The sequence below is a fragment of the Loxodonta africana genome, chromosome 2 (assembly GCF_030014295.1).
Source record: "Loxodonta africana isolate mLoxAfr1 chromosome 2, mLoxAfr1.hap2, whole genome shotgun sequence".
NCBI classification, from domain to species: domain Eukaryota; kingdom Metazoa; phylum Chordata; class Mammalia; order Proboscidea; family Elephantidae; genus Loxodonta; species Loxodonta africana.
Genome location: NC_087343.1, coordinates 233,101,150 through 233,113,684, shown reverse-complemented (window position 1 = coordinate 233,113,684; position 12,535 = coordinate 233,101,150). Strand labels below are relative to the sequence as shown.

The 12,535-nt window shown below is 42.0% G+C and overlaps 1 protein-coding gene across 5 annotated transcripts in view; it reads right to left on the bottom strand.

Annotated features, from left to right (window-relative positions):
- LOC135230415 (uncharacterized) overlaps positions 1-12,535 on the bottom strand; it is a 66,096-nt gene that overhangs the window by 15,330 nt on the left and 38,231 nt on the right. For 4 of the 5 annotated variants that reach the window (XM_064279672.1, XM_064279670.1, XM_064279673.1 and 1 more), the window contains one exon: positions 1,673-10,430. The exons of the other annotated variant lie outside the window; for it this stretch is intronic. The gene's annotated coding sequence lies outside the window, so the exon portion shown is untranslated. The remainder of the gene's footprint in view (positions 1-1,672; positions 10,431-12,535) is intronic. 5 annotated transcript variants of the gene reach the window in all.

Here is a 12,535-nt window from a genome sequence, read left to right as displayed (position 1 = left end):
GTCCAGTGATGTGGGGCATGTCGAGATATCCCTTCTGTCTTCCTTATTCATTGTACAGCTTTGGCATGCATACGAGGTCACTAAAAATATCATGGCATGGGTTAGGGGCACCTTAGTCCTCAAAGTGATACCTTTGCTTTTTAATGCTTTAAAGAGGTCTTTTGCAGAAGATTTGAGTACAAATGACAATAGTTAAAGACTAAAAAACAACAGGCTATCTCCACCTTGTCAGGGAACACCAGGTGTTAGATGCTGGTCATCAGGTCTAACCTAGAGATGAAAGGGGAGACAAAGTGGCCAACACATGAGCCTCGTGGCCTCTGCCCCAACCCCGGGCTGGGTTGCTCTAGCTCACTGATCACCATTGAGCGATCCCCCTGAGGTCCCCTTATACAGTGGTCTTTGGGTACTGAAAGCTCAGCTCTGTTTCATTGTTTCAGTTAAGCCAAGAAAGAAAATTTCTTAGTCTTTCTCCCTTCATATGCCTCAAATACTGCTTTAGTTTTCTTTTCCATTGTCTTTCTCCTCTCCTTCCTCTCTCTTTTAGCTCAGCACACACACAGGCACCCCCACTTTTTTAGTCCATCTTCCTGCAGAATAACCCCAACCAGAGACCTTATGACTACAGCCGAGCCATGTTCACAGGCAAAAAGTGATGATGAAAAACAAAGTCCCTCAATGTTGGAACTGTTTTACTGCTCAGCAGTCTGTTTAGAAGGGATGGCGGTCTCATATCGGGGCAGTCCTTACTTTCCTGAACCTTCCTGACCATTGGACCACACTTCAGTGATGGAGCGTGGGCAGTGGTCCCTGAACGAACTTGACCACTTTATTTCCCGAGATGGGCCACAGCATAAGGGAAGCTGGAACTGCAGCTCCTCTGCAGACTTGGAGAGCTTGTCTAATTCCCTGTGACTTGTCAGTCTTTCCCCCTCCCACAGGAGTTTTCTTTCACAAACTGAACTCCCTCACTGAGTTAAATGTATTTTCCTCCTACATCTGACTACACTGGAAAATATACACAGAATGGAAGAGACCATGCAGTTCCTTCCCATATAAGCCTGTGTATGAATGGGTCTGGCAAGAATGAAGACAAAGTTTAGCTTTCCTTTCATGTGGGCTCTAGGTACAGGGTTTTATAGGTACTGGATCTGGATCTTAAACACAAATTATTGCAAGCCAAATACCTGTGGCATACGCATTTCATAGTAAGCACCACAAATCATCACTTCTCCACAGTCCTGGTTTCCCCTTGTTAGATTCCACTCACAGATGGCCATGACTTATGGAAGCATTTTGGCTCAAGCCTGACAAGCAGGTACTGATGTTGGGACGGCAGGAAAACAGCCTCATCTTGTAGCAGGATGGACGGGACCTGGCATGATGTGGAAGGCCAGACCCATGACTCTTTCCATTCTACCCTATGCCCACTAGAGTGTTTACCTGGTGTAGCAGAAGGCCCATATGCAGAGGGGGAACCAAAATATTTCATAACCAGAGATCACTGGCATTACTCTCTGCCACAGCAGCTAGGGGAGAATCCTGATTGTTTCTTATTGCTCCAAGCATTAACCCTTCAGCTGCTGAATCAAGGGAGTGGTCTAGGATGTCTTGGGGGAGGGCTGAGGTTTCCTGCATGTTGGTGGGGCACTTAGGGGTAGTGATAACTTACAAGTGGCATGGAAATATTTTAACAGCTGGTTTGGCTGTATTCTTGTGTTTCAGCTGAATAGCTGTGCACTGGGTCGAGGCTGGTGGTCACAGATGTTACTGCCCACTATGTGGCAATTCCCAGGTTATCCTGAAAGCTGAAACACATGACTTAGGCTCACTTAATAAGTAGTACCCACTCAGAAATTTTAAGCTAAAACAAGAGGTTCAGAGAGCAAAGATGGCGGAGAATGGATTTGGGCGCTGTCTGTAGGAGAAGGCTCTCTTTGCTGTTCTGGGGGAAGATCCTTGTATCAGCCTCTGTAGCCCCAGTGTTCCTTGGTTCCTCGGCAGTCTTCATGTGGCATTTATCCTTCCTCCATCTGTGCTTGCTTCTAAGTCTAATCAGCTTTGTAAGAGTCTAATCTACTCTTTTTATAACTTAGAAGTAATTAGGCTTAAGCCACACCCTACACTGAAATGGCATCATTAACATAACAAGAAAACCCTATTCCCCAAAGAATTACACCCACAGGTATAGCCTTAGGATTCCAACACATATTTTGGGGGACACAATTCAATCTTTAACCCATGACCAAGCCCAAAGTCAGTGGAATAAGGAGATACACTCCACCCAGAGAAGTCAGGGCAGGAGAAGGGAAGAAAGGAAGAGTTAAAGACAGATAATGCAATCTATGACAACATAACTCCATACTAATTTTTAAAACTAAAGTAGAACATAGTGAAGAGCTCATTGAAAGTCTTTTTCCCATTAGTAGTAAGTCTATAATATTAATAACATCAACAACAATGGAACAACTAAAATACTCGAGCAAATAGTACATGCCAGGCCTTGTTCTAAGCATCTTAAAAAAAAAACTTAGAGACATAAATTTATTTAATCCTCAATGCAAAACAGTATCTGTGAGGATGAATTATTATCCCCACCTTAGAGGTGAAGGAACCAAGGCCCAGAGAGGTTAAGTCACTTTGCTAAACTCACACAGCATAGTGGTACAGCTGGGATGTAGTCCCAGAGAGTTGTTTCCAGAGTCTAGACCCCTAACCACTAGGTTATACTGCCTCTCCCACAATTACTACTGTATTTTATTTCCCTTTGAGGCTTTCCAAGAATTTGAATCATCTGTCTACATCAGGCAAGCAAATTTTATTCCTTACCACAGCCTACGATCTCACACGATCTAGCCCCTGCATACCCTTGGGCTTCATCTGAAATCCCTTTCTTTCACGCCAGCCACACTGTCCTTTCTGTTCCTGAACAACTAAGCTTGTCCCCACCTTAAGGCCTTTGTGCTTGCTGTTTTTTCTGTCCAGAATACTCTTTTCCCCAAATCATGTTATTATTTAAGTCTCAGCTTAAACGCAATGTTCCCCAGAGCGGTCTTCTACCACCCTACCAAAGCAGCTCACTCCCATCTTAGTCTTAGCAATTTTCTCTCATCACATTTTTTCACTTTTACTCATAGCTCTATGGCTATCTGAAATTATCCTTTTATCTGTTTATATGTTCATTGTCTATCCCCTTTCTTCTAGAATATAAACCCCATGAGGGAAGAGATTTTTATCTATCTTGCTTATGGCTGTATTCTCTGTCAGTACATAGGATAATTTACGGGCATAATAGGTACTCAGTAGACGCCTGTTGGGTAAATGAATGAAATTCTCACTTTGCACTGACACTAAGCAGACTTTCCAGAAGCGCCCAATTGCCAGATCTCCCTCTTCTGTCTCCTGGTACAAAAAATTCTGGAGATGTCTAAACCATACAGAGGCAGAAAGATGCTACCGAAGCCAAATTTTATTTCCAAGCAGACATCGTCATTGAGTCCTAGTTATTGTGGTTAGAGGCAAGTGAGGTCATGCATTCAATCCAAGAAGAAAGGTCAGAGGGAAAGTAGTCACAGAAGATGCTGAACAGATGTAAAGTGTTGAAATCCAGAACTTTGGCTTTGCAATGATTCTTTATTGTATTGAATGAAGTTGGAAAAATCTGAGCCTGTCTAGATAAAGGTGCTACTTTGGTTGTCTGGGTTTGAAGTAGAGCTGGGTAGATGAGCCATGTGGCAAAGATTAGGGCTCAGTGCCAAGGGTCCAATCTTTACTAAGCTGCAAGCACCTCATTGCTCCATAACCTCCACTTCATGGGCTAGGTGTTTGTCCTTTTGAAGTTGTGTGGGAGTAACCGGACTGAGTTTGCTTCTGTTTTCTCAGGAAACCATCTAGGGGACTGAACTGGCGGACAAATCACCAAACTTCTGAGCACAGTTTTAACCACAACCCGTAGTGTCTCGGCGGACTATAAGACATCCCAGACTGTGTGTCCCAAGACTGTGTTGGCTGGTGATCTGGCTGCCAGCATTCTCCATCTTTCATCCCAGGCAAATATGAAATGCTGCTTCCTTTCTGGGGAAGATGAGGATTTGGTGAGTTAGTTGAGACTAAACATCTGCAATCTTAGACAATTTGATGAATATGTACTTAATTTCCTGCAGAGAACAGATTCATCTACTTTCGAAGATGGCCAGGATGGGGGAGGGGAAAGGGATATTTGTGGGCCAAAAATCTATGTCACTAGGAGAGCTTCCGTCCAGTGGAAGAGGCTTGGGAATTAATGGCTAGATACCCAGGCTGAAGAAACCCAGACAAGATACCTTACATCCAGAAAAGGAATTTTAAACAACAGTACAGGTTTCTCATGGAATCTAAGGAATGCTGCTAACATTAGCAGGCATTCATCTGTTTCTAGACTATTTTTAAAATTTCAGATTAAAAAATTTTTCCTAAATCTTTTTACTGAAATATGAATACGTAAAGTGCATGTCTTTTTTTAAAAGTGTATGTCATAAGTACACTGCTCAATAAATTTTCACAAACTAAACACAGCAATGTAACCAGCACCAGATCAAGAAACAGAGCATTGCCAGCACCTCAGAAACTTCCACTCCTCCACTCATTCCCCAAGGCTAGCCACAGTCCTGACATCTAAAAGCACACATTAATTTTTTTACACTGACCTTCTTCATTCAGCATTTTACTTATGAGATTCATTAATGTCATCCATATGTCACAGTAATTCATTCATTCTTACCGCTGTGGAGCATTCCATTCTGTGAATATACCACAATTTAGTCATTCAGGCTACTAATGTTGGGCATTTGAATTGTTTCCCATTTGGGACTATTTAAAATGGTGCTTCAGGGAACATTCCAGCACATCTCGGAGGAAATCTGTATGTTGTGAATATACACGGAGTAGGGTTTCTGGGTTATATGGCAAGTGTGTGTTTAACTTTGTAAGAAACTGCTGAACTGTTTTCCAAAGTAGTTGTACCATTTTACATTTCAACTAGCAGTGAGTTCCAGTTGCTCCATATTTTTACCAACAGTTGGTATTGTCTGTCCTCATTTTAGCAACTCTAGTGGGTACACAGTGGAATCTAAGCTCATTTTTACTGTACTTCGCCTTTACTCTTCTTTCTGTTGTCTCTTTCTGCAAATGGCCTTTCTCTGCTCTCCATCTCCACCTAGAGGAGACCATGATTTCACTCCCAGTTTTCCTGAAAGGTCTTTCCAAAGACCAGTACAGTCACAAATAGAAATCTCTTAGTGCAATTCCAAAATAAGAGAAAGTATATCTGAGTCAATCATCTATAGCAAGGCTACATCATGTTATATAAACAAGATTTCTGGGACTGCAGAGCTGGTATCAAATGGATGGCTGATTCCCTGAAAAGTGGATGAGGAAGAAACCCCAAAAGGCATCCTTTTTATGACCCTTAGACCATCCAAATGCCCCATGAGACAACTTCTCAACAAAAGAAGGAAAATTTCACTCATTTAACAAATATTTATTGAGCTTCTACTATGTGCCCCGCATTGTTCTTGGTGCTGAAACACAGCAATGAATAACAAAGTCTCCTTTTTTCCTTTGTCTATTTCCGCATCAAGGGACTACACACAATGCAAATACTTTAATGACAAGCACATTTTAAAAAGTACATGTAGGAGGCACCCTGAGATTCCTCAGGAACATGTCTTTATTTTTTCCAATAACAAAATGCTGCCAGTTGATGTGCGAAGTTCATGTCAAGAGTATGGCTGGTGTAGTGGGTATATATTCAGGCTGGTATAATCCTGGAATGAGAGCTTTACATATAAGGACTTATTCTAATATTAATTTTTGAAGTACACTCAGTCCCTAGAGTGAGTAGGGCAAAGAGTTCTAAGTATCAATGTTAGGGTTAAATTGTAAGAATGGGAGCTGGTGTTAAGATTCAGGAATATAGTATAACTGTTTTCTTTTGTTAGCTTTAGAAACACACAATGCTAAGGTACTATGAGAAATTGTCCAAAGACACCAGTGGGTCTATAAGGAACTTGAGTTCAGTGTCATGATCTGGTACTACTTTTCAAGAAGGCAGTTCAGCAACACGTATCAAGGTCCTTAACAATGTTCATATCTTTTAACATAATAATTTCACTTTTTGCAATCTAGAACAAGGAAATAATCCTTATGAGGAGAAATGACATCATACTCACAATCTCTTTGGTTTCACTCCTCTTGACAGAGGTGTAACTAAGGTATGGCAAGTAGGGTGTGTACCCTCAGTGCAGCTTGAGGAGGGGCTCTAATGAGCAGTTTCTATTGGCCATCGAAGTTTCCACTGCCAGCTGTGAGAGATCATTCAGCCATTTAAAACTAATTGCCATAGGCACTAATTTCTGTAGACAGGCCCCGACTCTTGGATGCTCAGATAGAGTCATTCTTGGCTAATTTGATAGCACTTATTACAAGTAGGCTAAAGACAAAAGGTAAGAGGGCCTTAGGAAGTGAATTGAAAGAATATGCCTTTTTCATTTGAGTCTACCTTCTGTGTTTTTTTTGAGACAAAACTGTCACTTGCTGTGATGAAGTGTGCTTTCCATTAGGCCAACTGGGAGGAAGCTGGCTAAAGCTCTTTAGATGGATAGGTTCAACTGGACTGTAAACATCCCCTTTCTTCCTCAGGGTTATAAGACCCTTCCAACCTCCCTTTGGAACCTTTCACTTGGGCATGACAAGCGTCTATTATCATCTAACCAAATCTGAAGTACTAGATTTAAAAGACACAGAGACAGGGCTGGAAGGTGGAGTGTGGGTAAGTGTGAAGAACTGTTCACAAAGGACACCCTTGTTCTCCAAACAGTATTGTCAATCATGCTACTTGATGGCTCCAGGGGCCTCAAATCATCCCCTGTGCAGCTTCTTCACAGCTTGACTAAAATATTTTTATGTCCAAATACATTTCTACTTCAATCTCTTAGCTCTTCCCCAACTTCCCAGGGAAGTGTGGAAATTCTTACTTGTGGGCACATAAACACTGAAGTTTATAACAAGCTTCAAGGAGGTTTAAAGTTTTAGGGTCTCTTCCTAAAACTTTGTCACTTAGTGTCCATCCTGGTAGACCAGCATAATATTAGAGCTTAGGATTGACCGAGGTGAGTGTTCAATCAAAGACAAACAAGTAGAAATATTTAGGAGATTCAGAACTGTTGCCAGAGTCTCTATGCCTTTAATTAAATAAGGTTTTTGCCTCTCGCTGGTCAAGAATGAGCAGGTAAGGCACACCAGCAAAGCTTTATTGAAGAGGCTTGCAAGCAGAGATAAGGAAGGCCTAGGCAACGCTTATCCCCGTCTCACGGAACGAAGGACTTCAAGGGCTTTTAAAAATACTTGAGCAGGAAAAAGATTCATGTTTATTCAGGGGCATAGGTGGGGTTTTCTGGCAACTAGCCGGTTTTGGGTGGGGATAGGCTACCTAAGGTGCACGCGCAGCTGCTTTCTAAGATGGCTCCTGTCCCATAGGCCTCTGGGATTCACAGTAGGACTTATTATGGGGTGTCATGCCTGCACAGTCTCTCACTCCCTGAGTTCGATACCCAGCTGCAGCTGCACCCTTCGCTGCCCCTGGTGAAAGGTCACACAGCAGTCACAGGTCAATGTTCTACGCGTGTCTCGTGTCTCTGGGGGCATGTCTCTGGGGGCTTGTTTCATCTGGCTGCTTCTGAGAGACAACTTTAAAGAAGTTTGTGGGCTAGTTTCTGATACCCTGCCCCATGGTTCTGGTGAACATCTTTGTTTCTGCGCCCTGGCCCATTTCCTGTTACTCTGTCACTTTAATTTGTTTATGTCAATTGCAGATTTGGGGGCCCCTCTGTTCCCTTAGAACTTTGGATCCAGAAGTACAAGGAATAACAAAACACTCTTGTTGACTCCAGTAAACCACCAGGAACTCATATCAAGAAAGGTATCTTGTCTCCCACCAGTACCCACAGGAGCTATGTGGAAGACACTGGATATTCGTACATTGGACAGAGCTTTCAAAGCAGCCCTCTCATACTTCTTGGCAGCACTCTCTGGGCTCACCAGTGTGATAATATGGCAGACAGGAGGGCCGCCACAAAGCTGTGCTGGTCAGGACTATATAACCCCTTCTGGAAGACCTCAGGTTGCCGCTGAAAATCAGAAAATAACTAAGTGATATGCTTCCTTCTTTCCGCACCCTGGCCAACTTCTCCATCTACCACAGAACTCACAACTTGAACATACACAACACCCTCCAGGGTTTATCCTAGGATGTTCTACCCCACAAATTTAACTCATATATGGTCTTTGTAGGCTTGTCAGTGAGTCACAAAAAATAGGGTTTGGAGAAAAGTATGTGGAGCTGCAATAGACTCTCAGAGTTGGATGCAACAAATCTGTGAAAGTGCCTCAATAGTGTCGAGCACATAATAGGTACTCAATAAACTTTTTTTTTTTTTTTTGTCTCTTCTAGTTCAAAATGTACCTGAGGTGTAAATCATTCTGGACAACTCTGCTAGAATCTTCTTTTCTTTTAATGAACATAAATATATTTCTCTGAGCCACAAGTCAAGAACTGACTTGATGGCAACTGGTTACTGGTTAGCTTCCTCTCATTATCTTATATTTACTCCTGGAGGCTGTAGAGAATAGCCTTTATCTCTTTTTGCACATAAAACATTCAAAGGCAGCCATTTCATTTCCTAAATATTCAATATAACAATCCCCAAGTGTTCAACCAATCTGCTTATGGCCTGATTTTAAGGCCTTCATCATCCTGTTTACTCCCTCTGAATACACTCTTGTCTTTCTCCCTCCTGAAAGGTAACCATGAATTGAACACTATATGCTGCATGGGGAGAGGGTAGGGGGGAAGGAGGCAGCAGCTAAGTCTTCACTAAAATATATTTTCTCCTTCTTTCATAGTAGTTGGGTGCATGGCTACTCAGCTAAAGATTACATTTCCCAGCCTCCTTTGCAGCTAGATATTGTCATGGAGCATAAGAGAATGAGCAGAAACATACATCCACTAGTGAATACCCGTTGCCACCATGTTGATTCCAACTCATAGCGACCCTATAGGACAAAGTAGAACTGCCCATAGGGTTTCCAAGAAGCAGCTGGTGGATTCAAACTGGCAACCTTTTGGTTAGCAGCCAATCTCTTTATAACTATGGTTTAAAACCACTGCCGTCGAGTCAATTCTGACTCATAGTGACCCTAGAGGACAGAGTAGAACTGCCCCATAGAGTTTCCAAGGAGCACCTGGCGGTTTCGAACTGCCGACCTTTTCGTTGGCAGCTATAGCACTTAACCACTTAAACTATGGTTTAGCAGTCTCATTTTCAAGTCATCTCAGGAGTTAAGATATATTTCCAAACTCATTTTAGAGTATCTAGATCTTCTATAATCTCTTCACCAGTTTGGGTCTTAGTCTCTCAGTATTCCCATTCCAAAGTCACAGGAGAAAGTCCAACTGGGCCAGCTCAGCCAACAGAATCATAGGTCAGGTGTCCACTCTGGTTCAACCATCTGTGGCCAAGAAAACAGAGTCCTGAGATAAAACTATGACAACCTAAATTCACGTCTTCAAGTGATGATGAGAGGCAATTTCAGATAAAAGCATGGGGCTAAGCATGAACCCCTAATCACATAGAGTTTCTGGAATTGCAAAGTCAAGGACCAGATCTTAGGTTACGCATCCATACCTAAGCACTGACAATTGAGGAGACCTGGTGTGCAAAATTGCCCTGCTCACTTGTGGTAAATTGTTACAGTGGTGGCCTCTAGTGAACAAAACCTCCTGGTGCTTGCACCCTTGTGTAGCCTCCTCCCACACTGACTCTGCACTTGATCATGTGACTTGCTTTGGCCGATGAGACATTAGCAAAACGATGCCACCAGAGGCTTGATTAGTGCTTGCATCTTGGGGCTTGTCCTCTTGAAATGTTCCTTCTTGGAAGCTAAATGCCATGGTATGAAGAAACTTGGGCTAGATTACCAAATGGTGAGAGGTATTAGAGAATGAGAGGCCACCTTAGATGTCCTAGTCCCAGCCGGGCTTCCAGCTAAATGTAGCCCATGAGTGACCTCAGCTACACCATGTGGAACAAAACCACCCAGCTGATACTAGTCAGTCCACAAAATCATGAAAAGTAATAAATTGCTGTTGTTTTAAGTCACAAAGTTTTGTGGTATTTTATAAAATAAATTCTTTAGATAACTGAACTTTTCTACATAACTGAAATACCTCCCCTCTATAAAAATCTCCTTGACTACAAAACCCATCTGGAAATCCAGGTGTCTGGCCCAGGAATCTTGGAGAAAATGTTCTGACAGCGGAAATGTAGCCAAAGGACCCTCGAAATGGGATCCTGAGATGTCTTCCTTTCCTCCTGTCTTCCTAAAAACAAATCCTGAAAAATAACAAAGAAATCCTTAAACAACAAGGCATAAGAATGTTCCATAACTAGCCAGATAAGACCAAGTTCTCAAACAGTGCCCCACACTTCCCTGTTACATAATTTCTTTCCTCCTCAATAAATACATCAACATTAAGGAAAGGCTGTGACTCTTTCTAGTTCTCCTGAAACACCAAGAAAGAGAACTCTCATCATTGAATGTCTCCTGTTCTCTTGATCAGTTTCCTGTGAGGTGGCCCAATATATGGTGGGTTGTACGGCCTTAAAGCTAAAGAAAAAAAAAAATTCTGGTTAATGCCAGAGAGATTACCCAGAGAGGTAAACTTCACCATCTCCTGAGGTCATTAAAAACAGTGGGTACGATGTCTCAGGAGTCCCTGGGTGGTGCAAACGATTAAGTGCTTGACTGCTAGCTGAAAGACTGGCAGTTCGAACCCACTTAGAGGTACCTCGAAGGACAGGCCTGATGATCTGCCTCAGAAAGGTCACAGTCTTGAAAACCCTGTGGAGAACAGTTTTACTCTGCATATACTGGGTCATCATCAGTTGCAGTTTCACACGGCATCCCAGTTTATTGCCCTAATAACATGTTTAATGCTTCTTTTCTACCTCCTGGTTCCTTGCATAGTGCCTGGGTTCTTAAAAGCTTGCAAGTGGTCATCCAAGGCACAATAATTGGTCTCTATTTGCCTGGAGCAACAGAGGAAGAAGGAGAATGAGGAACAGGAGGAGATATGGAATGTGTTGCTAATTGCCTCCATGAATAACTGGTGGGGCAGTGGTTAAGAGCTCAGCTGCTAACCAAAAAGGCTGGCAGTTGAAATCTACCAGCCACTCCCTGGAAACCCTATGAGGCAGTTCTACTCTGTCCTACAGGGTTGCTATCAGTCAGAATAGACTTGAGGGCATCGGGTGTTTTTTTGGTTGCCATAAGACCATAAGAACTGGATGGTGCCCAGCTACTATGACTGAACATTTTGAGCAAAGAGTCTATAGAAGAATCCTGATCAAAACAGGGTAAATGCAGAAAAAAAAAAAAAAAAAAAAACCCCGTTGCTGTTGAGTCGATTCCGACTCATAGTGACCCTATAGGACAGAGTAGAACTGCCCCATACGGTTTCCAAGGAGTGCCTGGTAGATTTGAACCGCTGACCTTTTGGTTAGCAGCAAAGACTTTAAAATTTAAAATGCAGAAAAGAATTTAAAATTCTCATGGAATCCAGACTTTCTGGAGCCATGGAGGCTGAATGAATCCCTGAAACTAATGCTCTGAGATAATCTTTAAACCTTAAACCAAAAAAAATCTCCTGAAGTCTTCCTAAAACTAAAAAATAGTCTAGATTAACTAGTAAAAAAATGTCTGTTTTGAGCACTGTGCTCTTTGAAGGACTATATGGGATCAAAGTAACAGCAACTCAAAAGATTAGATAGGAACTTTAGGAGGCAGTGAGTTTATGTTAATGTGGGAGGAACAACACTAGAAACGAAAAGGAGAGTGAGAATAGTTACACAACTCGAAGAATGTAATCAGTGTTACTGAATTGTGGTGAATTGGTGTATGTTATGGTGTATGTGGTGAATTGGTGTATGTGGTGAATTTGGTGTATACATATTCTCAAGAATATAAAATTTTAAAAATGATATTGTGGTCCCAGGAAATACGGATGGGGCACACTGACCATATCAGGCATGGTAGATCAGTGTTGTTATAGTTATTCTACTTTTGTAAAAACAAATATACCCTATGCAATAATAGGGGGAAAAAAAAAGAATGTAACCAATGTCATTAAGTAATATGTGTGAAACCTGTTGAATTGGAATCACCAAAAATATATTATGTAAAAACTAAATCTCTTTTGTTTTTAACCACCAGAATTCGAGGTTATTACTACAGCAGAATCTAGCCCATCCTAGCTGACACCCTCTCCCTCCCATGATCTGTGCCATCTGTGCTTTTGATGAGTACACCTTATATCTCATCCAATGGATGGAAAACAACAGGCTCCATGTGCAAAAAGAAGGCTCTGCTGTTTTATTTCTTAATGAATTCAGGCTATTTCCTAATGATTAGTGCTTCACCTCTCCTGGAAACAATTTAT